This window comes from Simochromis diagramma, unplaced genomic scaffold (assembly GCF_900408965.1).
Source record: "Simochromis diagramma unplaced genomic scaffold, fSimDia1.1 OVJJ01000577.1, whole genome shotgun sequence".
In the NCBI taxonomy this organism is placed as follows: Eukaryota; Metazoa; Chordata; class Actinopteri; order Cichliformes; family Cichlidae; genus Simochromis; species Simochromis diagramma.
In genome coordinates, this window is record NW_024387339.1 from 259,192 (window position 1) to 284,635 (window position 25,444).

At 43.3% G+C, this 25,444-nt stretch overlaps 1 protein-coding gene and 1 long non-coding RNA gene across 7 annotated transcripts in view; both read right to left on the bottom strand.

Annotated features, from left to right (window-relative positions):
* LOC120718212 (microtubule-associated protein 4) overlaps positions 1–25,444 on the bottom strand; it is a 117,742-nt gene that overhangs the window by 86,391 nt on the left and 5,907 nt on the right. The window lies entirely within an intron of this gene.
* Positions 5,616–11,323, bottom strand: LOC120718214. The gene is made up of 2 exons (XR_005692416.1): positions 11,182–11,323; positions 5,616–6,371 (listed from the first exon to the last, which is right to left on the bottom strand). It is a non-coding gene; the product is annotated as an uncharacterized LOC120718214 (long non-coding RNA).

The following is a 25,444-nucleotide window of genomic DNA, read 5'->3' on the forward strand; positions in this document are numbered from 1 at the left end:
CTCAAGGTTACTGAGAGATTCAACAGAATCACCTTTGAGCCATAAAGTTTTGACTGAAGGTAAGGTGGGTGCTTCCTTATAAAAGCCTGATTCATCCATTCACACGCGCATTCATGCGAGTACCTTTGTCTGTGCCTCAGCACGCTCGACCCGCCATACTCGGGGTATTTAAGAACTAAACAGCAGGAGCTCGAGCTGAAGCACAGGCTGACATGTGACGTCTGATATTTTTATATTTACAGAATCAACATGTGGTGCCTGTTAAAAAAAGACGTCCTCGCACAATCAGCGAGAAACACAGAAAACGTGATCGCGGCTTAAACTGCGACTGTCATGAATGACAAGCAGCTTTCACGTTTGGGAGCGTAAACAAACTCTCACAGGCGTATTCATCTGCACCAGCAGCAGTACGAGTCCCCGGCACAGACCAGGGTGTGTCGCAAACACGCTGCTGCCTCCACCTCAAAGCCATGCTGGTCACAAACGTTGCCCCAGTTTCCATATTTAACCCCACATCATCTGTGTGTTTAGTATACAGTGTGTCATTTGCACCAGCTGCACGGTTAGCCGAGTGATCTGTGCCACCCAGCCTACAATGTCATTGGATTCACTGCAGGATGAGATACCGTACGTCTTTGTTCGCTGCCTGCCTGGCCTTCAACTGCTTCCATTTCCATGGGCCGTTTCCCACATAACCACAGGAGGACAGGCTTTTCATTAGCCCAGCTCCTGCAGTGGGACAGAATACCACCCTGGGATTAAAAACTCATAAGATTTTGGGGCTTTTTGACCTGAGCAAATGTCCCCGAGCTGGAGCTGAGCTGCTGTTTTCACCTCCTGCTGCTGACAACTCTGGTGCGGCCACTCGGAAATAATCTGGATTCAACAAAGGAAGGAAATCCATGGAAAGGGCAGCTTCTATTGTGTTGTCTGCCAACATATGCTTGAGTGTGTGTGTGTCTTGCTAAGTCTCTTTTATATACAGTCTGTGCTGTAAGCCTGTGTGTGTCAGCTGAGGTGAAGGTTAAGCCTCCTCACAGTCTGCTTCCACACTCCTCTACTGAATATAAACAATAATACAGCCTGACATGAACACAAAGGCCAATCTAGCAGCAACACGAGGAACATGAGCAGCTCCAAGGAAGCAGGAACGAGGCAACGACTTTCATTTCCTCATAACATTATTCTGTCTTCAAAGTAGACACAGCAAAATCATTACAGCTGAGTCGGGTGAATATTTTTATTTTTTAAGGATAATTAATCAGCTCGACTGCTGTTTACCCTCCTGAGGAAATGAGTTTGAGACCTCCACACCAAGCATCATTTATCCAATCTATAGCATCACGTGTATCCTGCTGTAACAACAAGAGGACATCCTGGGCTTTCTATTAATGCCCCTGTGTCTGTGAGGGTTATCTGAAGGTGAGGAGGAGGAAGGCCAGATATAAGAGCAGGAAGGTCAAAGGTCAAAGGACACACCAGCTTTTCAGGTGCTGTTTATTGTAGGTCTGCAAGGCTTTTAGGCTTTATGATTTCTAGACGAGGAAATACGAGACTTTTCAGTTGACCTCAAACACACACGTTTAACCTCTAAGGTCTCTTTCATACAGTCTGTGCAAACAGCACGTTCTCCCTCTCTCTCCTCCCACAGTCCAAAGACAGTCAGTGGGTTAGGTTGATTGGGGATTTGAAATTGCCTCGCTGTGTCCGACAAACTGGGCGTACCCTTCCTCACGCCCCGTGACAGCTGGGATCGGCTCCAGCCGCGTGAAGCAGCGAGAGGCGCTCATCTCTGAAAACGTCTGTGTCCAGAATGCAAATAGTAGCCGCTCGGTGTAGCCAATGACTCACTTTACTGACAGCAAAGCTGATCTGAAGCAACCAGGGCCACCAGGCTACACCGGGCAGGTTAACCACCCTGATGATTTGTTGGTGACATAAGTTAACTGGTGAAGCAGTCAAGTCATTTCCACTCAAACAACAAGATGATCCCAATAACACTGTGTTGTGCTGTAGAGGGAGAGCTCTGCTTATGCACAGGTGAGTGAAAGAAGCACAAGCTCGGCCTCGCCAAGAGTCGAGCATTATAGCAACTGTCAGAGTGACTGATGACATAACACGTAAACTCTAATCCCACAAAATCCCCAGCAATTTTTTCTCCTTCTACTTCAATATATGACAACACAACATAATGTCATGCTGGATTAATCCTCAGGCAGGCAGGGGTCAGGAGCCTCAGCAGGGGAATACTCGCTCACCCAGAGTCACCTAAAGACGGTCTGAGGAAATCTTCTTACTGCATGGTCTGATTTCAGCTTCTGTGGTTAATCATTGAGCAACAATCTGGATTTGAGTTTACAGCAAGACGTTTGTCCTCTGTGAATCATTACCCCGACCGTAAAATCCTCAATCATATAATCTACGAGGAAACATGTCGCAGCTCGAGTCAGAAATCCTGGTAAAAACCAAACACACGGTTTGATTGCTGCTTCCACTTCCCACCTGCAGCACACTGTGCCACAGAGCAAGGCAGCTCAGCTCAGAGCAGCTATAATTACTCAGCTATGTGAAAAGACCAATGCCCGTCCACTAGTGTAATATGACAAAAAAAAGATGAGAAAACTGAGAGCTTGAGCTTGTGACACACAAAGCATGAGATCAGTTCCCTGTTAAGCTCATCTTCAGTCCCAGAATAAGACACAGTACATGTGCGGCTGTGAGCTTCTTTCAGCGTTTAGGAGACTTTAATACGAGCAGGCAGCAAAGCTGAAACTCTGCAGTTATGGTGTCAACAGTCGCCCGCCTGCAGCTACACTTACTCCACTGCTTTAAGGGTTTGGGAGGAGCATGCGGAGCTATTCAGCGCACAAGGTCAACGTGGCTGTAAAACAACTGCGGGGTAGCTTAATTCCCCTACAATACCACAGTGTAGACCTATGATTATGTGAGGTCACATGGTCACAGTGTAAGGGGAAACGCTGACCTCACTGGAGGCTGCTGAGGTGTATGAATCACACACTGGACAGTGTTTACTCTGAACAGAGCGTAGGAGATGCTGCTAAATACTGATAACTGTTAACTGCTGACCCAGCCATGCACATATTCTGATTACTGCCTGTAAACACGAGTGGATTTGCTGTTTCCTTCACTGCACAGAGCTGTAATGGTACCTGCACTCGTCACAGACTGCTCTGTGCACAGCGTTCAGTCCTGGACCTCGTGTGAACTGAAGAATGAAGAATGCTGACACACCTGCTCCCGTGGAATGAAACCATAAACAGACTTATTGTTATCTCAGGTAGCTGAATGCCACTGGGCCCCATAAGAAGTTAGAAAAGTGGAGACAGTTTCAAATGTTTATGAATTTTTAAACATGTTTTTAAGCTGGGACCAATCGCAGACGAGCAGTGAAAAAAAAAAAACTTTTATCTTCCTTTTACAGAATTCTGGAAAAGACAAACGATGTGCCTACTTTTTTCTTTTCCTGGTGGCCCTGATCTTCTTCCATAGCACAGAGATGAGCTCCAGTATAGAAAGTCTCATTTGAACCATGCAATAAAGCACTGATACCCAAAGAGTAACGAGGGGGCTGGTTTTCAAAGCAGCACTGCCCTTTCCTAGCCCAGACCCGTCATCACCTCTGCAAGCTTCAAACTGCCCCTGCAGATGTTCCTGTGAGCTGCAAAGGTGTTTGCATAGATGGGACAGTGAGTGTGACATGCAGGAAAGGAGAAAAAGACGTGCACAGTGGGCTGGGCGTGCAGTCACTGTGGGAGGAGCTCACCTCTGATGACACTTCCTCTAAACGCTCAGCTTACTGTGTGTGTGTGTGTGTGTGTGTGTGTGTGTGTGTGTGTACCGCGCCGTGTGAAACACAGTGGGAGTGACCTCGCTTGCTGCTTCAGTGAGTTCGTGGCTCCCGTTGTTTTCATTAGCTTCTCCTCTTACTGTCACTTCACAGACACAAGTCAGCACATTAACACTGAACAGGAAGTCTGCAGTTTCTGAAAGAACCGGCACAACGATTAATCCTCACAATATTTACCAACAGCTGCATAATCTGGATTAATGTCCAGCGACGGATTAGACCTGATGATTCTATAGAACTCCACGACTGATGAGAGCAGCCGGAATTTAATCTGGATTCAATGTTGCTGGTGAGCTGCAGGTATGTTAGTGTGACCACAGTGTGCGCGTGCGTGCGTGCGTGTGTGCGCATGTGTGCATGTGTGCGTGTGTGCATGTGTGTGCCAGCTTCCCCTTTTTCTTTTTCCTGCATTACAGTTTTGTTTGTTTCATCTGTTATACAGAAACAGCTGACGAGGGACTTTCAGCCATAGCTCACTTTCTCTCTCTCCCTACAAGACACCCCCCCACACCCACCAACACCCACCCACCCACACACAGGATTAGCTCATAAACAAACTGATGGATTGTTGTGTTCATTTATTGACCAGCACGTGTTCCATGTCGTCTGCAGGACTTTTTATTCGCAGACATAAACCAGCAGCTTTGCTTTAGTCCCTCAGTTTAGTGCAGGGGAATTTGGTGAAGCTGGTTTTTCCTTCCATTCAAACTAAAACTATACTTTTCCTTTGCAGTGCAGACACGAGGTATTTAAACTCCCTCACATACAGACCTAAATGTTTGGCAACCACTGGGGTTGTATAAGTGAAACTCCAGTGCAGTTCAACGAGACACTAAGTAGTCTTTACTCTGCCTGCTCCCAGAGCATCTTATCTTACAGTCACACTGAGGAAAACAGTGGTTGAAAAGCACACTGTGACTGTGCAGCTCAGTCCCTGTGACTGCTCGCACACCTGGTCAGCTGGCGTCTCCAAGGCAACTTTAATGTCTGGAGACAGCAATAAAACCACAATAAGGCAGTTTGCGTGCAATCTGTGATAACACAGAGATCAACTGAGATAAGTAAGTGAAAACTGCTAATCTGTCCACGTTGAGCACATACCAATTGTTTCAAATCTCATAGGTTGGAAACAATTGGCAACATAGATGCTGCAGGGCAGCAATTTCACTGCAATCGTGCATTTATTTAACAACACAAGCAGCTGATAATCAGTCAGGTATGGAAGCCCGTTTCCGCTACTAAATAAAAATAAAACAGCTAGTATCCATAACTCGAAATTTCGAGTTATTTTCTCGAAATTTCGAGTTACTCTGCCAATCAAAAATATACGTGAATGAGGTCGCTTTCTTGTTACCCTGAAGCATATGGCGCAGAGGAACGCGCACTCAAAAACGGATCCCAACAAATTGGCGCTTTGGCGAGTACGTTTGCTGATAGTAACACCATGTGATTCAGCTAATAACAGGGGGGTTTCATCATTTGTGAAGCCAGGCTGAAAACACTCAGCAGTCTGTGCATTCACGACTGGATGTAATACCGGTAGCTTAGCTGTAGCATTTGTAGCTGAGCCTTCAGCTTCCGGGTAACGAGGAAATGACGTCATTCACGTAGATTACTGATTGGCAGTGCTAACTCGAAATTTCGAGTTACTTTTCTCAAAATTTTGAGTTAATAAATCAAAATTTCGAGTTAATATGTCGAAATTTCGAGAAAGTAACTCGGAATTTTGAGTTATGGATCCTTTTTGTTTTTTAGTGGCGGAAACGGGCTTCCATAGTCAGGCTCCCTGCTGCAAACAGACATAGCTGCACGAGCTGCAGACTCTCAGATCAATCATAACATGTTAGCAATCTGACTGCTTACAAATGAAGCAGCAATCATTAGCAAACCCGTATGTCTGACAGCGACCACAGTCGCTTGGAGACAGGTTACCTGCTGCCAGGTGACTTGCGCAATTGCCTTGCAGTCAAATGTGCCGGCGTTACAGTCAGTCTGTGCAATCAGCTGATCGCTGCAACGACCTACAGCCAAATGTGAAAAACATGAATGCAATCACGGGGCATCTGCCTGGTTTCCTGCTGCATGTTACATGTGAGGACGATGTGCAGACCTGATTCTGCCGTCACCGGGTGAAGCCTGCAGCGCTGTGGACACAAAGTCTTTATGTCTGAAATAAAAAATGATGAAAGAAGGCGCAGACAGCATGACCCTCCCTCTGTACGTTTACATGAAAGCAGAGGGGGGAGGAGGGAGGTGAGTGAGTGATCTGAAAGCTGTTCACACCCTTTAAATCACAACTTCAAGTATGCCCACAGGGCATCCTCCACCCTGTCACGCTCAAGTGTCATGTCATAAAAACTCCTCGGCAGACATTCCTGTCTGAACTGCATAGTTTATTCTATTATGTAGATGACACACACACACACACACACACACACACACACACACACACACACACACACACACACACACACACACACACACACACACACACACACACACACTTAATACCAAACCAGTTAAATTTCCTACTGCACATGACAGAAGATGCTGTCCCGCGTGTGTCCAGCTGCCACCACACTAATCTGAGGGAGATGCTATCACTGGCATTCCTGGCGGGCCATTCAGTCTACTTCAGCAAAGTCACACAATTGCAACACTTTGTCAGTGCACCCTACCAGGAACACACACACACACACAAGCATGCACACGTGAAAAAAGTAATAGTGCAGCTATTCGCAGAGAGAACCAACTGGTGAGAAAAGCAGCGTCTGGCTGATGTTCTTGAAATTGTCTCAGCGCTCTGTGCTGATGTAACGAGGTCACAGCTGTTTACAACCCTGTTAAACCTGCAAGGAGAAAACATGCTCATCGATTCTATTACGATTACTTAGACTTGAAAAGTGTGTGTCGACTATCCTGTGTGTCCTGGGATGTGAGTGGGGTGAATACACGCTGCATACTTGGAGTGACCATTTCAAAATGCTGCTGACTTCCTGTGTGTGGTATGAAACTCTACACTAGCTGAACTATTTACAAGCAGCAAACACTTCAGTGATTGAGCACAAACAACAGTCCTCCTTCATCACGATCGTCTCCTCGGATAAAGGAGGAAATCAGAGCAGTGAGCAGATCCTCAGACACTCCCACAGACTCCAGCTCCCACTCTACTGTATCACTACTGTACCAGACAGATCTCTCACACTTCTGCACATCATCTAGTCATAACACACACACACACACAACAACATGAAGTTAGTGTTAAGTCACCACCAGGCTCTGCAACTGTAACTACTATGATTGCTCCAAGTGGCTGAGAGGGAAAGACACAGAGACACAGACAGTCCCACGGGCCTCTTGATTGGTTGCTGCATTCAGGGCGGGGTCTAGCCGTGTGTGTCACACAGACGCTGTAATTAGTCTGGGGAGGTGCACAGGTGCAGCACAGTGATCCTACATTAGGAGGACCAAACGGCTGTGACCATGTGCAGTGGCTGTGAGTGCACACACAAATCCACACAGCTGCAGAAGTAAGAAATGAAAGGAACTTGGCTACTTTCTAAGTTTGGCCCTCCACGTTTCTGTCATCAGAGAGACCCGCCTCTGCAGCTCTAACTGTTATTTCAAACAGAGCTGGACCTATAACAAAGTAACTGTCTCAGTTCAATAATACCCTGAAAAACACAGTTTAATGGCAAACATATTCAATGCCCTGTATGATGTACAGATAAAGACAGTGAAAGTGTTTCCTGTACAAAAAATAAGAAACCACAGTGTGACCTGATCTAATAACTCACATGTTGCTTTTTCACTTTCGCCCATCTAAAAACAGGTGCAGGCCAATTGATCAGGTTATATTTCTGACTAGGATTTTGGCTTGGAATGATTACGTAACCACGGTAACTAAGATAAAAGCATTTTTATACCACAGAAAAAAGTCAGAATGTCTAAACTAACCCAAAAACAGTGGAGCGTTCTGCAAAGACGAAGTCAAAAGGAGCCTTGTTTAGCAAAATGTAGAAGTAATAAAAGTCTTAACAATCAGTCTTTATGTGCATCTGTGGAAACAAGCTGAAAGCACACCGCTGGCTGCCTGCACGCACCTTGGTCTGGTGGTGAGACCAGCTGTGGGCGGGGTCCACCCACAGTGGGGGACAACTCTACATGCCTGACAATTAACACTAATATGCAAATAAAAGCTGGGGGTCACCTCTGGTTTCAGATTTCTACACAGCATTCGCCTGACCAAACACACATTTAGACAAATATTCACACCTGAATAGAAGGAGCACACACAACACACATGCTTTTGCAGGTTTGTAGCTAAGGCCAAGTGTTTGAAAAGCACACGTAGGACTCTCCGAAATAATAAAACCGGAAGTTTAAGGAAGCTCAGACAGGTCAGCTGCACATATACATCAAAACCTTAAACTCTTGTCTCTCATTTAGTAGTGGGAGAAGTAATGATGTATGGTGACAAAAAAGCTTGACTGACACATTCGTCTACACTCACACGCCCCTACCTGGCAGCGCTGTGTTTTGATTATCATCTAGAGATGCACAAATCGCTAAATTCTGATATCAATATTTACATTTTAATGTAAAAATGTTGCTGCTACTCCATGAAAGTTGTTTTTGAACGGTGTGAGAAAACTATGGAACAGAGTGGTATCCAGTATTATGGTAAAGTTACCATTAACAGACTATTGTGGCATGGTGCAAATGAGGCTGCCACGTCAGGTTAGGTCAAGGGTAGCAGACAATTTGAATTTAAGCTGATGATGCTCTTGGTAGCACTTGCCAAATTCCACTTATACTATGAAAAGCAGGGTTTGGAAAGCAGCCGTGATAGTATCATCAGCCATGTAACATCTGCTAATATACTGTATAATACAGTTGGCTAAATCCACAAAGGGCATAAATCTCAGAGCCGCAGCAGCACAGCTGATCACAGCCTGTCTGTAGCTCACTGTAAACTTATCTCGTGCTGAGCCATTTTTCTGCACCGCACCAGATTCTTGGGGTTCATTTATCTGCCAAATCCCACTTTAACCACTCAAAACTCCCAGTAGTGCTACAGGAACGGTCACGAAGCAACAACAGTAATCGAGTAAATGGCACGCAACGGATAGACCACATCAGCTGGGTTACGCATGACAGCGTGTCGAAAACGTGCAGCATTCCTGACTGCAGCAAATCGCTCTGCTTTACTGGCTCCTTGCAACTTTTTGCTTTTTCACCAAAAATGTAAATTAAATGAAATGTAAGTTGAAAAGTTGATGTTTTAGGACTGTGGAGGAGACCCGACATGTGGTGCACGGAGCACTGACATAAGAGGACTTACAGGGAGCTTTTCCATGGCAGCAGAAGCACCTGGAGGTGAACTGCACTCATTTAACACCTTTTTTACAGGGTTACTGCCCATCCCAGCATGCTTTGAGGCAGAGAAGCGGCACACCCTGAACAGGCTGGCGCTATATCAGAGGACACTGATAACTGTGGGAAATTTAGAGCCTCCATACAACCAGCTTCTTTATAAGGAGGAGAAAAGCAAATGCATCTGGGCAGGTCTTGCACACTAATGCATAATTAAATCAAAGCCTTCTTGATTCCTTTTAATGCTTCAGTAATTGCTTAGAAATCAGATGACCTCAGTTAGATAGTTAATGGTTATTCAACTTATCATACAGAAGCACTCCATTAATTGTTGATGGCCAGTGAACTGTGTGGATATGCTCCTGATCCAGAAAGGTGCTTATCTGTGGCAGGAACAACGCCATGGCTGTTTCAGCCGCCGTGAGGATGGAACAAGTACAGGTTGGAGCACATGATCCCCTGTGCAGGCAGATACCCACCAAAAACAATCAGATGTTACTCTCACGCCGCGTCGCAGCGTGGTCGAACTGATTCCTTTTCTATTTTCTACTTTTTGTTTTTAATTTTCAGTTACTTGCCAGATAGTCTGTTAGTTTCAGTTTACTTTTTATTGTTTGAAAATGTTTTTAGTTTGTGTTCGTTTCAGTGTTATTTTCAGTCTTTGCATGTATTAGTGTATTCAGAGCATTTGCCAGAAACAAGATTTAGGAGACTCGGTATAGTTTTACAGTGAAAACACAGAAGTTTTCTAAAAGCTTTGGACTCAGTCTTGCAGACATCAAATCATCATCATGCAAGCTGTGACATATATTGTGCTTAACCAATACTAACAGTAGGTATATTCACTATGTCGGGGTGTCCAACTCCAGCCCTCGAGAGCTACTGTCCTGCAGCTTTTAGATGCATCCCTACTCCCACAAGGCCGGATCAAATGATCGGCGTGCCTCGTCAACACGCCATCAAGTTTGCTAAGGCCTGCTAACAAGCCGTTCATTTGATGCAGGTGTGTCGGCACAAGGATGCATCTAAAAGCTGCAGCTCTCGAGGACCGGAGTTGGACACCCCTGCTCTATATCATTACAGTTAGCTGTCACTCAGCATTACAACTACCTAAACATCATCGCTGTCCCTAAAACATGAGCCCTGACGTAACAGCTGCATAAATCCTGCCCCTCAGATTCAACGCCATCAGATGAGGCTTAAACGAGCAGTCTGATGACGAACTGAAGCGCAGTCCTGGGCCTGGAAACACATGGTCACGAGGGACAGACTGGTCTGTCATATCTGTTGGGTTTACAATAACTGGACTGCAGAGAGGCCTCACAGTTCTTTTTATACAAAGTGGTTTTAGGCCTTTTCAAGTGATTAAGTGAGCACAAGCACGTGTACCTCTGGGACATTATGTAACTCTTATTCCCCACATGCAGTACATAATGAATGTGCAGATGAATAATGCAGAGATCCTGTGTGAGGGGTTTCCCGAGTAAATGGTGAAAGCATGAAGAGTTTCTCCCGTCTGTGCGTGTATAAAGTACACAGACTCCGCCCTCCTGAGCAGTCATGATGTAAAACCATGACAGCCTTCAAAAGAGAGGACGAGAGGAGACCGACGGACGCCACAAACATGGAATTATCTGTTATGTGAAAAGGCTCTTCAGCTTAGAGTGTGTATCTGTAAACTGTATGAGTCCAAATGGCTTCAAAAAAGATTTGATTTCTATTTGCATAGAGTTATGTTTAGCAGTATGACTACCTTCTCCTCCAGTTCAGCTGAGGTCACTACAGCCAAGTCAGCGAAACACAATGTTAGTGATCAGGTTCTTTATTTCCTTTTTAAACTTCCTCAGAGTCATTTTTAATGTGTAAAACAGCAGACGCCAGCAGCAGGCTGGCGACACATTAACTAGTCTAACGTCATTGTAGAAATACATACATACATACATACTAGGGGTGCAACATACACGAAATTCACGGTTCAGTTCGATACTTTGGTGTCACGGTTCGATATTCTTTCGATACAAAAAAATGTCCATGCCTTTTTAATTTGTCATTTATTAAAATTATAAATATATATTTTAACTCAAAAGTACAGTTTTTAAATTTAATGTTGCTGAAACAACAAAGCAATAAATATATATATATATATATATATATATATATATATATATATATATATATATATATATATATATATATATATATATATATATATTAGGGGTGCAACGATATTCGTATCGATATTGAACCGTTCGATACAGTGCTTTCGGTTCGGTACGCATATGTATCGAACAATACAACATTTGTAATTTATTTTATCAATTTTCCTTCTGACGATGCTGTCTGTGTTGAGCGCTCAGTGAATCTGTGTTCGACTACTCCGCCTAGGCTGCACTGTCGAGCGCAGATCCACTGAGCGCTCAACACAGACAGCATAGTCAGAAGGAAGAGCGCAGGGCAAGCTAGCAAGACAGAAGTTAAGCTCTACTTGCAACATTCAGATCTGGCGTTTGGAATTATTTTGGTTTTCATGTGACGTATGACCCTGAAGGTAAGCGAGTCATGGACTAAAGTAAAACAGTATGTTGGATGTGCCATGCAATGCTCAATTACATTGGTGTGAACTAGTGTGTTAGCGCAGTTAGCTCGTTAACGTGTTTGCCGTCTAGCCCCATGCACGGAGCGATCGGCGGTAGCTCGTTAACGGAGATTTGCCGTGTTGTGGCGTTAAGGTCATTTCAACGAGATTAACCTGAAAGCACTAGTGGGAACACAACGAATATGACTGCACATTTACGCCGACATCATCCTAGTGCAAAGACAAGTGGAAGCAGACAAAAAAAAGCAAGCATGCTACTAACTTTAGCCGAGTCATTTAGACAGCTGTTAGCACATGATTCTCCTTATGCTGCTGAGAATATAGCCCAGAAGAAGCGGATAGTATAGCTTTTATTTTGGAAAGAGACATTTCTCTGTAATAAACTCTCTTTTCCAAAGACGAGTGATTCCTCAATCAGATACAGGGCTTGCAATATCGCTAGCCCGACGTCCCGGAGCTAGCGATTTTTTCAGTCGGGCTACCAAAATCTATCTCTTCCCTGCCCGTCAGGCTATTGTAGGAAGGAAAAATATATGTCAATGCTTTTGCATTCTTTCAGAAATGTAGCTGGGTAATTATGTCATTGGCATCGGTGAGCCACTGTCAATATGTGACATATTGAAGTCGCGTTTGAATTTGCGCTTGTTTTTTTTGCTTTCACTTTGCAATCGTGCGAACTGTGTATAGAGAGCGACAGCACTGATCTGTGAGTGATGATAATTTGTGCACCAATTCCTCTGACATCGTCTTATTAATCGTTAGCTTACTATGCAAACATGACAAGTGAAATCTCCCGCAGCAAGCTTAAACATGTGAGAGGTTGATCGCGCAGAGAATCGCTGAGCTTATGTGAGTGAGCGTGTAAAAGCATTTCAGTTCTGCTGAGCCAAATAAGACAGGTCAGGGTGAAGAAGTGACAGCCAAAGAAAAGCTTACCACAAAACGGAGAAGTTATGACAAATCAGACTATAAGGCAAAAAGAAAGTGCAGCTTTATGGTTTCATGGACAAAATAATTTCTGTGGCTGCAATATGATGAGCTAAATAACCAGGGCTGCACATAAGTGGTCCGCAGGTGCGCATTCGCTGTCAAAATAAAAAACATGCACAAGGGTTAGGGTTAAATTTAAAAACTGTACTTTTGAGTTAAAATATATATTTATAATTTTAATAAATGACAAATTAAAAATGCATGAACATTTTTTTGTATCGAAAAAATATCGAACCGTGACACCAAAGTATCGAACCGAACCGAACCGTGAATTTTGTGTATCGTTGCACCCCTAATATGTATGTATGTATATATATATATATATATATATATATATATATATATATATATATATATATATATATACACATATACATATATATATATATATATATATATATATATATATATATATATATATATATATATATATATATATATATATATATATCTGATTGAGGAATCACTCATCTTTGGAAAAGAGAGTTTATTACAGAGAAATGTCTCTTTCCAAAATAAAAGCTATACTATCCGCTTCTTCTGGGCTATATTCTCAGCAGCATATTAAACATATCAGGTCCCCATAAGGAGAATCATGTGCTAACGGCTGTCTAAATGACTCGGGTAAAGTTTGTAGCATGCGTGCTTGTTGTTTTTGTCTGCTTCCACTTGTCTTTGCACGAGGATGATGTCGGTGTAAATGTGCAGTCATACTCGTTGTGTTCCCACTAGTGCTGTCAGCGTTAATCTGAAATGCCGTTAACGCCACAACACGGCAAATCTCCGTTAACGAGCTACCGCGGATCGCCCCGTGCGTGGGGCTGGACGGCCAACACGTTAACGAGCTAACTGCGCTAACACACTAGCTCCCACCCATGTAACTGAGCATTGCATGGCACATCCAACATACTGTTTTACTTTAGTCCATGACTCGCTTACCTTCAGGGTCATACGTCACATGAAAACCAAAATAGTTCCAAACGCCAGATCTGAATGAGGGTGGAGGAGGTTCAATTTGCCATGTTGCAAGGAGAGCTTAACTTCTGTCTTGCTAGCTTGCGCTGCGCTCAGTGAATCTGTGTTCGACTACTCCGCCTAGGCTGCACTGTCGAGCGCAGATCCACTGAGCGCTCAACACAGACAGCATAGTCAGAAGGAAAGTTGATCAAATAAATGAAAAATTTTGTATTGTTCGATACATATGCGTACTGAACCGAAAGCACTGCATCGAACGGTTCAATATCGATACGAGTATCGTTGCACCCCTAATATTTATTTATAGTATAGTAAAAATATTTAATTATTACTGTTTAAATGACTAATATGTGACATGTATTAGCTGTGATGTTGTGCTGAGGGTTAAAATGTCTTTTTGTCTTTTGGTAACTACGAAATGGCAATAAACCATTAATATATGTCTATGCTGTTGTGCTCGTATTTATTTTACCCTGCTCAAATTCAATTTTATTTTCAAAGATTTAAAATGGTTCTTTAAAGAACCATTTTTGAAGGTCCTTTTTAAAAAGGTTCTTTGAAGAACATTTAAAGGTGCTCCAAAGAACCATTTCTTGATGGTTCTTTGGAGCACCTTTAAAGGTTCTTCAATGAACCACTGAAAGAAATGGTTCTTCAAAGAACCATTGTTTGAAAGGTTCTTTGTGGCACCAAAAAAGGTTCTTCTATGGCATCAGTCTAAAGAACCACTTTTGGTTCCAGTTGGCACCTTTATTTTTCTGATTATATGAGCAAAGTGAGACTCATTTTTTTAGGGTTGGTGGAGATGAGTGTGAAGATCCAAACAATCCCTGTCAGTGATGGAGAAGCTTTGATGAAAATATTTGGTAAAAAGTTCACCAGCATGAAAGAAATGAAGTTTCAAACTTTCCTTAGGAGCCCAGCACGCCTGCTTAAAGAAAAGTGAGTGTGGCGATGTGGATGCTTGCAGCGACTGCTGTATAGAGGCCATCCTGCTACACATGAAACACATCAGAGTCATAATTGTTATTTTAGTCACGTGTTTGTTTATTATCCTTATTGTTTTATCTGGGACTGTTTGCAGACATCTCAGAGAGAGGAGACACCAGCATCTGAACAGAGACTCAAACCAGCAACCTGCAGCTCCCTGCTTGGCTGCTCCAGTTTTCTCCTCACTCATGTTGCCCACCAGTGATTTCTAGCTGCCCACCCACACAGCAGGCTAGAATATGCGCTGAGCATCAGCACCCAATACTTGGACATGTTTTCTTTATTAAATAATGAACCAGACCCCAAAAAGTAAACAGCTGTTATTGCTAGGCAACGGGAGCAGCATTTGGCGATGCAGCACCTGACATTCCTGACCATGTGGGCGGAGCATGCATGAAATGGAATGTTTAGTAGAACTGTGCAACACAAGCACTTAGTTCCAGCATGTTTCATTGTATCCAGACACAGCTAGAGACACATCTACAGCAGCATCTCTGTGCAGGACAAACGACAGTTGACGAAGAAACATCAAAAAACTTCACTTCACTCCTCTACAAAACGTTGGCTCCTTTGTTTAAAAGGCCAAAATGAATCGAGGGAGAACGAGAAGAGGATCGGCAAGTGCTTCACCTCACAATTCAGTACAACTGATTAACCTGCAAGAAGAACTTCAAATGATACAGGCTGAAAATATCAAATTAAAAGAAGAGGCAGAAAAATCAAGAGGAGAAGCTCAAAATTCACAGTTTGAAACTGAAGTAGTATTGCAGGAATTACTGCATGTGGGTCTCAAACTTAAAGGAGAGAAAATGGGAAAACAACAGGCAGAAAACCAGAATGAAAAGATGAAGAAAGAACTGTTGGAAGCTCAAAAAGCATTGGAGGAAGAGAAAAGCACAGCACAAGAAGCCAACAATAAATATCAAACTGCAAAGAAGGAGGCAGGAAATGTGATTCAGGATTTACAGGAGGTGCAGGAAGCTTTTGAAGAGGGAAAAAGGAAAATGCAGTTGGCAACACAAGAAGCTGGAAATGTAACGGCTGAAGCTGAAACACTAAGAAAGGAATTACTGCATGTGAAGCAACAACTTGAAGAGGAGAAAAAACGTAAACACGAGGCAGAAAATGAGATTGAAAATTTGAAGAAAGAATTGTTGGAAGCTCAAAAAGTGTTGGAGGAAGAGAAAATGAAAATACAGGAAGCAAAGAAAGAAATGGAAGATACAAAGAGTCACAATGAAAACATGAAGAAGGAACTGATGAAAGTGCAAGAAGAACTTGCAGAAGAGAAAACTGAGGTGAAGGTATTGAAGAAAGAAATGAGCGGCTCTGCGGTGACCAAGAAAGACTGCAAAGACGCACTGAAAGAACTACGAAAGCACAAAAAGGAAGCTAAAGAGCTCCTCAAACACAAAGGGAAACTGGCCAAACAGCAGCTGAAAGAAACATTTAAAGATGCCGAGGAGCAGCTCAACAAAACCTTAAAAGAACTGAAGGCAAAAGAAAAAGAAAAGCAAGGCGAGGACAGGAGGGGATTCTGGAGCAGCCTGCTGAGAAAGAACTGACCCAGCAGCATCTCAATAGTTTCTTCCTCCTCTCTCCACCTTTCTTTCTCCCCATCCTTCTTCTTGGGACGTTTGTTTGTTTTTTAAAAACTCTAATCTAAATACTTGTACTGAAATGCACAAATAAAATTGCCATAACTTGACCTCATGTTGCCTGCTTCTTTTCTTGTGTGTCTGTGGATGTAAAACAGTAACACACTTCCTGCTCTGTGTCTTTAATTGTAAATAAATGCAATATGTTTTCATTTTAAAATGCAGTGCAAAAAACTTCTGCTCTAAATCTTCTTTTTTTTTTAGCAAAAAGCTTTTTTTTTGCCTGTTGTGGAAGTTTTCCATTTAAATAAAGCCTGCAGACGAGCGGTGAGCGGTAGCTAACATTCTTTAATCAAACACACAAAGAACAGACAACCAAGCTTGATGAAGTCCCTGCATGACCGCGGGACAGACGGTCAGCAGAGTCTCCCTGAGCCCAGCATGGCTCTCAGTGAAATACCTTCTCCAGGAACAAAAGGCAGTCCACAGCTGTTTCACACCTTAAGGTTCACATAAATTAAAGATTCTGTATTGTTCGATACGGATACGAAAACAAGATTTATAAAGTTAAAAATGATGAATGAACATAAGCCGAGCCCACAGCAACAAGCTCATCACTCATTTATTACTACACAGCTGTGACTGTCATTTCGTTCCCAGTGCTGAGTGTAAGATCGTTTTACTTTCAATTCCCCAAATTCTTTCCAGGACGTCTGTTTATCCAAATGCAGTTTTTCAGTAAAACGTTTACATGTAATAAAGTTTGTGTTTACTCCTCCTGAATAAATCAAATGGAGCAAAATAACACTGAAGCTGACGTCACAGCAACGCTGCGGATAACTTACACTGAAATTTGTATAGGCAGGTCTGAGTGTGTGTGTGTGTGTGTGTGTGTGTGTGTGTGTGTGTGTGTGTGTGTGTGTGTGTGTGTGTCTGTCTTTATTTGATCTGAGCAACCAGTCTGTCTTTGATGTTTGCCTCACAGAGCTCCACTTAAGGTAATGTTAATATGTGTGCTCTGTGTGCGTGTGTGTGTGTGTGTGTGTGTGTGTGTGCGTGCTCTGTTGCTCACTCATTCACATAAGAGCTCACAGTGGGCCCATTTCAGGGCTAAGTGAAAGGGCTAGTGTTTGGCATTTGACTGTGTGTGTGTGTGTGTGTGTGTGTGTGTGTGTGTGTGTGTGTGTGTGTGTGTGTGTGTGTGTGTGTGTTGTATTCTGCCCCTAATAGAATTACACAGGACTCTCGGGGCATGTTTTTATAATTCAGCACTTGCTGCGCCCCATTAGAGGACAGACAGACAGGTAGTGATGTCCCCACACAGCACTTCATGTCTCTCTCTGAATGAATCCCCCCCCCGTATGTCCCCTTGGTCTCATGCACTATTGTTGAAATGTGAAGATTACACATTGAGATGGAATGCAAAGCAGCTCGCACACACAGAGGTCACTCTGTAATCCTAAAACAAACACACAGGTAGTGCACACAGACTATAACGGGGCTAGGACATGCCACGGGGCGCACACACGGCAGCTCAGTCTGCGGGACCAACACGCTGACAAGAAGATCTCTGTGTGCTCTGAGACTTTAAACTGTGATTGTCCTGCTGCACGCACACGTCTGTCCTTACATGGAACAAACACTGGGCCTCGGGCAGCACGGGGTTAAACATCAATCCTTAAAGCAGGAGGAGACAGCTATTACATCTCATTAAAAACTCCAGTCTCACTGACCTTTATTGGGATGAAGGATAAATGTCAGTAAATGAGTAACTCAGTCTGAAAATAAAACCTTCAAACTGGAACCTGCCATTGGGATTAAAACGTTCTCTTACTGAAGGGTGAATGATTGAAGAGGAGTGAAGACGTTATGTCCCTCTGTCCTCCTGTTATCACGTCTGAACTGTGACCCTTCACTCCTGGACTCGCCTCTTACATGTGCAATATAAACACACCCTTTGCTTAAACCCACTACGTTACTCCCACCAAACACACCCGTGACATACTGTTGAGGGAAGCTCTGTGGCTGCACGTTTAGGTATAAACAAGGCAACAAACATCAGTGGAGCAGAACCCAGAGGTTGATGTTTGAGCTCCGCTCAGTCCCGCCCAGAACAGCTGGAACCTGTTGTGCTACTTAACACCTTCATAACTCCACTCTGCAAGAACTTTCACCAAGTCTTAGGTTCAAACAAAAGCAATATTAAATCGTTTCCTACTTCAAAAACAGAAGTGTGGTTAGCCAACCGTGAAGCCCGCTTTTCCACATGAAGCAATTAAAGCTGAGAGGTTAGAGTCAGCCTGTTGGCTTTATTAACATTCAGGCTCCATCTGTGGCCTCATCTGAAATCTATCGGTGGCACATGTAATGCACTCAAAGCCCAGTGTTTGTTCTAGCAGAGCTGCCATTGTTGGAATGACAACATATAGACACAGAGGGGATGATGTACGGGGATTCTAAATATCCGCTTCCTTTGGGACGCTGACCTCCGCCTCCCTTTTTTATTTTTGTAACAAAAATTAGAACTGATACTAGAAGTAACACTAGTAACATGTAACAATCAGATTTTACACTGTGGCTCTTTTAAAGCAACAGTACACATTTCTTTGTTTTGTATTCAAAGAGCTCCGAGGAACAGCTTCAGCCCGTCAGTTTAAAGCAAAGAGAGCAGAAATGACCCTTGAAGGTAAAAAGACAACAAAACAGAAAGTATCTTTTGTTTTATAGTTCAGCAGCACGGCGTTCTCACCCTCTCACGATTTCATTGTTTAGAGGACACCTCGTAACCACCTCAGCGAATCTACCTGCCCATTCATCAGTGGGACACCCGGCTCTGTCGCCTGCTGTATAATTCCCAGAGGGTCTGATTGGCAGCAGTAAAGCTTGGCTGCTGACACACTGGTCCAGCTGCTGCCATTGGAGGGAACGAGAGGAGGGATTACAGTGACCGGCTCACTCTGTACCATCACATCCTTCCCCTCCACTCTCAATCCCTCCATCGTTTCATTCATTCAATCTGCCCTAGTCACGCAATTCTCACTCCAACCCCCCTCCAAAACACACACACACACACACACACACACACACACACACACACACACACACACACCTGTATAAAATCACCTAATGATCACAGGAGGAACCTCCACCTTTCTAAATCAGGGTTTTCATGATTCAAGAAATGTTAAACTGAGTTATTTATTGCAGTACAGTAAAAGCAGCATTAACTGTCCTGTAAGGCAGACCAATGCTGCTGTGGAAAGTCCGTGGCACTGTGGGCTGCTGAAGTTATTTAGGGATCAGTCAATGCCACACTTGCAAACTAGCGCTGTCGGTTGCTACATCACGTCGTTCATCTCTCAGCCTGACGAAGACGTTTTCACGGAGGACTTTGCTCAAGTTGCACTAAGCTCTGAAAACCTTTATTATTAATGGAAACGAATCAGAACTTTGAACTGCACACTGAACCCACATGGGCCGTAAATACAGGCATGCAGCCAGCAGTGGGCAGGGAAGGTAAGAATGAAGAAATGGTGTTTTTCTGTGTACTGTATAACACGAGGACTCCATCGTGTCTGTGTGGAGACCGAAGGGAAACACTGTCTTGGACATGTGTAGCAGCTTCTCACACACAGGCACTGAACAGCTTCAAACGGCTGTGTGCAGTAGATGCACAGATGCATTACAGCTCTCTGAAACCTGCTGGATTTTGGCTCCGTCCTCTGTGGCTCTCTCGAGCAGCGCGGTGAAGCCAGCGGTGAGCATAATGCATCCCACATCCTGTGTGAAAGTCCCGAAAGTGCAGGAGCTCCTTCACACAGGATCAGGAACGACTCAAAATGTAAACAACTCAGCGGGCACGAGGCCTTGATACATCGAAGGCAGTCAATAAAGCTGATCCCAGTGCCAGTGCCCAGCCAGTATACTGGTGGGTCTTCTGCAAATAAGAATTATATCACTGGTCAATGTTCATCTGTTGTGCTACAATAATTTGGAACTGGCTTAATGTTTAAAGGTAGTGTGATAAAGATAAGAATGAATTTTGTCATTGCTTTAACAGATTAACGTTTCTTTACTTCCTCAGCATAAAACGTTTGATACAAAACAACAACAACAACCATCGATGGTACAGGCTGGTACATACACTACAAACAATATGCATCTATCCATGTCATTAATATTAATAAACAATAAATAAATGCAAATGCTACGTGCATTTCAAAGTACATTATTTCATTAAAGAAAACAACATAATTAAATATCTCTACATTTCCATTCATCAGCTTTTATTGTTTTCATTGTATATGTTTGTAATATAATGTTTTATAATGGCTGAGGGAGCCTTGAAGAATCAAAAGAATGGCAGAATAGAATAAAGCTGCTTTGCATTGCTGCTTCGTTCACACGGAGTTGTCACAGCACGTAGCATCACATATTTGATTGGCAGATTTTTATGGCGGATGCCCGTCACAACCCCAAAGGCATTTGTGTTCTCCCCCAGGATGGAACCGGGGATCTTCGACTCGCTAGGACTAACAGAACCTGCCCGAGATGCCAGTCATCACTGATGAACTGCTTTGCATCCCCTAAGAAGTCTGACCTCTGTAACAGTGCACAACATGTAATGGCTGCCATATTGACTCAGCATGAAATCAATAGTGATAAATAATTCTTTGAGAGTTAAGAGGTGAACCTGAGTCAAGCAAAATGTTTTCCTCTCTCTTCCTGGAAGAGAAAGGAGTGTTTGTGTTTCTCTGAACTCATGCCTGATAGAAACGGGCTCAGGATCTGACACATCGCTGAGGACCAGAAGTTCGCTCGGTTCTTAGCTCCTTCAAAATAATTCGTAATGAGCTCAAACTCATTACGTTATAAAACTCTGTTGGTGAACAGCAGGAACTCATTTCAAGTTTGGACAAACTACGACCTGACCACCTGCCTAACTGCACGCTCGTCTGCCAACACGCTTTCCGAACACTGGAGGAATATGAGCATGCTGACCTGTGACTGATGCCTCGATGTAAGCTGAGTCAATCCCAGCCAGTCGAGTCTGGTTCAGACTGTTGATGAGTGAGCACGCTCCTCAACAGGGAATCATCATTTCAACGACTTTACAGTAAAATACATTTAGTCTTACATAATCAGGATGGGAAGTGTTACAGGCAGGTCCGGATATTTACCAGTGTGGTGCCGAGAGTGCTGATGGCTTCCAATCCTAAATGCTTCCATCTGTGTGGCAGAGTGTACGGCTGTGTTCTAGTCTTGTATAGTTAAATATTTAAGCACCCCTCAATGGGCTGGGAGGTGTGGGTCCAAATGAAGCTTTAGCTCGTTTTCTTCCTTTTGAGGAAACTACAAAGCAAAATAAACGAATGAAGTCAATGATTTATTTACCATATTGTCTAACAAACAAATGAAAACCCAAAGTTGTGACAGTGACGTAAGATTTGGTACAGATTTTATGTCACTCGCTCACTGAGTTACACACCCACTGCCCTTGCTCTGCCCCTTGGAGACCTAATACGTAGGAAACATTCACAGACCCTAAATGGAAACGTATAAGGGAGTTCTGTAATGAATAGATGGCAGTCGTCCCGCCCCTCCTACCAAAGAGCCAATAAGTGACGAGCCAGAAAGCAGCAGGTGCAGCAGATCGTCTCATCGTAAAGATGGTTCCTGCCGTTCATGAAAACATGTACCTATCATAAAGAACTTGTTCTTAAATTTGCTAACGGACTCTGGTGCACTGCAGTAAAACAGCCGTCTGCTGCCAGACTGAGCACAGATAATATCTCACTGATTCCCTTCAGGTGGCCGAGCATGTGACAGCAGTCTTGTCCCGACAGGTAAATATGACTTGTGAAACAAGGCACAGACAGCTTTCCACCCACACGCCTTTTCAATGCTGGGGGTAGGGCTGGGCCATATTATACCGTCCACGGTAATACCGGTATAATGTTAGGCAACGATAGGAAAATGAAATATCGCGATAGAATGAGAGTAAAACACGCATGCGCAGTGCCTTTGTTTTCATACGCACATGGCCGATTGTTGAGTGAAACAGATGAACCAGAACTGGTTTGTAAAAATGGTGCAACTTCAGTGATGTGGAACTGGTTTGGTGTTTGTCCGTCAGATACACGACAAAGCACATTTTTTTGCAGAACATGCAAGCGGCCGTCGTTATTGTCGTATTTGTCGGACTAAGATGCTCTTAAATCTGGGAGTAATCTGGGTCCTAAACTCTGTATGCTTCAGGTCAAACAACACTGCAGCATCACTGAGAGTTAAAAACTGTCTAAATTCTTTCATCTTTAATAAAACGATCAGCATTGCTGCTTTACCAGGTGTAACTATGAAGTTTAACTTCCAGGCATCCATGAAAACAAAAGTTATTACATTTAACGGAGTTAGAAGTTAGCAGGAAGCTAGCGGAAGTTAGCTCGCTAGTTTCGCTAGTTACCTAAACATGATATAGCATGTTCTGAAAATCAAACGTACAGCTCTGCTATCACTTCCAACATAAATGAAAACAGGAAACTAAACAGCAGTGACGTTTGTAGGGTTACTGAAGTTGGGCTAGCTGGTATATAATGATGTGCTATGTGATCGCTAGCGACACAGCTATGTTAGCATAACATAAACAGTGAAGCTGGAGGACGAACACTAACACTTTTCCACTTATAAAAGTTAACGTGAGGGTTCCTGATGGTTAGAGACAAATGCAATCGCATGGCAGGATGCTGTAAACGGACCAAAGTTCAGTCAGGAGAACAACTGAGATAATCCATCCACAATACGTGGTCATTAATATACTGCAACAACGTGGAAATAGAGCAGCTGCCAGAGAATCCAGCATTAATGAATCAATGGTACAGAAGTGGAGGAAGCAAGAAGAATGAGTTTAATAAAGTTTGATTTATCTGACTGCTTTGTTTCGCTTAATGTGCCTTATAATCCCGTGCACCTTATGGTCCAAAAAATACGTACTGCACACTGCAGTTTAATGTTGCAAAGCACCTCTTTTTAACTTCAGTGGATATTATACATGGTTATGCTCAGGATATGTCAGCCCATTTCTACTGGAAATGCCTTTTGGTTAAACCTTCAGCAAGGAATTTGCATTTGCACTGTTACATTTTTATAAAGCTTTAATGTACATAAAAACCAGCTTCTTGTTTAAGTGAAAATAAATGGAAGGTTGTCTTTTTGCGCTAGTAATGTTGTGGAGTTGTATTTTGTCTCGCATCAATTATATCGTCAGTTATATCGTTATCGCAAATTTTCAAATATATATCGTGATAAATATTTTTGGCCATATCGCCCTGCTCTAGCTGGGGGTGTAACTAAGTTAGGAGTGATAATCTATAACTTACACCAAAGTGATCTACTTCAGACTTCACCGAGAGAAATGCTGAAACGCACCAGCTGGCCCTCCGTGTTCCTGACATCAAAGCTGCAGCGTGGCAGCTGAGGGATCAAGAAGAGCAGGTCGGGCCGAGCTCAGGAGGAAAGGACGCACATTCAAAGAAAAGCTTCAACTTTTCAGGTTTGAAAAAACGGGGAGGCCCCACTGTGTAAGGATTATGACGGAGTCCCACACTAAACTGCCGTCTGCATTGTTTGGCTGCACACAGTCACATGGATGATGGATTTCCTCTGCTTCCTGATTCCTAGACAGAGGCTGGAATGACCTTAAAGACAGTATCCTGCTTTAGTCGGATGATCTGACTGTGGAGCACTGATCGGCTTTCCTAAACCCCACTTCTAACCTAATCTAATATTGAGTTTCACGTGACTGCTGGGGGCTTTCTCTGACATAGTTTCAGATTTAAAACAATCGTGATGTCAGCCATGGTGAGGTGAGTGTTTCAGGTGTCAGGATGAAGAGAACGAGGGCAAGGATGACACTCCACAGCCTGAGAAGAACACAGACAAACTCCATCGCAGTAACTACGAACTTGTTTTTCCTTCCACCCTTCCCTGCCTGCCTCATTATTTCCCTCCTCAGCCCTTCCTTCCTTTATTTCTTCCTTCCTAAGTCTCTCTTTGGGCATTTTTAGTCTTTTTTTAATGAACATCAACCAATCAGATATTAAACAAGAGCAGACCAACACTCACAATCGTACAAGTTTGTATTATTTTAAGATTAAACCCAGACTGATCTTTTTTCCAACCCTGAACCAGTCGGTTTGTTGCTGAAGCCCAGCCAAGCTGTCCTGGCTCCTCAAAGATAAATGACTGCAGAATGAGCATTAAACCTAAAAGTACAAAAACACTAAATAGATTAAAACACACAGATCAAAGATTTACTGAACGTAAGTATAAAAACCTGGGCTGCAGAGCCAGCACCGACCGAGCCTGGTTTCAGACCTCTACCTTTAGCCACTGAACGCAGCGCTGAACATTTTCGTAGTTATTCTGAGCATGAAAGGGAAACGTTTATGAATGAGTTTCTACTAAACTGCATCCGCAGCATTAAACAGCAACCAGTGCCTGATGCCAGAGTGGAGCAGCCACAGCTCTTTAAGGCTGTCATTTCATTTAGTTTACATCACACCAACCTCGTCAGTAGGTTTGACCTTACAGATGTGTGGCTGTGACAACAGAGCCAACATCGCTTTTGACGAACTAACAAATCTGGGGTCGAGCCAAACCTCATCCAGCTAAAGCATTAAGGTGCAGGTTTCCTGCTCTGTGCAGTGTATGCTTATTTGCACAGGACTGGTATTATTAGAGGAACCTGTGGGTTAGAAAATACGACTCCTGTGAAATGAAAACTCCTACATCTGCATTTCACGACAGGTTTACACCAGCTAAACAAAAGCTGCCCGGGACCTTTATAAATATGGGATAACTGGAGTCTGTTGTCTAACCTAATCCCATGTAAGTGTGCCATGTGTGCAATTTGTAAAGTAAGAGTTGTTTGCACCCTCAGAGACGACGTTACCCTGGTTACCTGACCTTCACTCACTGTTTGATTTAGAGTCTTTAGGTTAGGAAAAAGGAATCTTCTTCTTAACAATAAGAGACCTTTTCATTCAAAGTTTC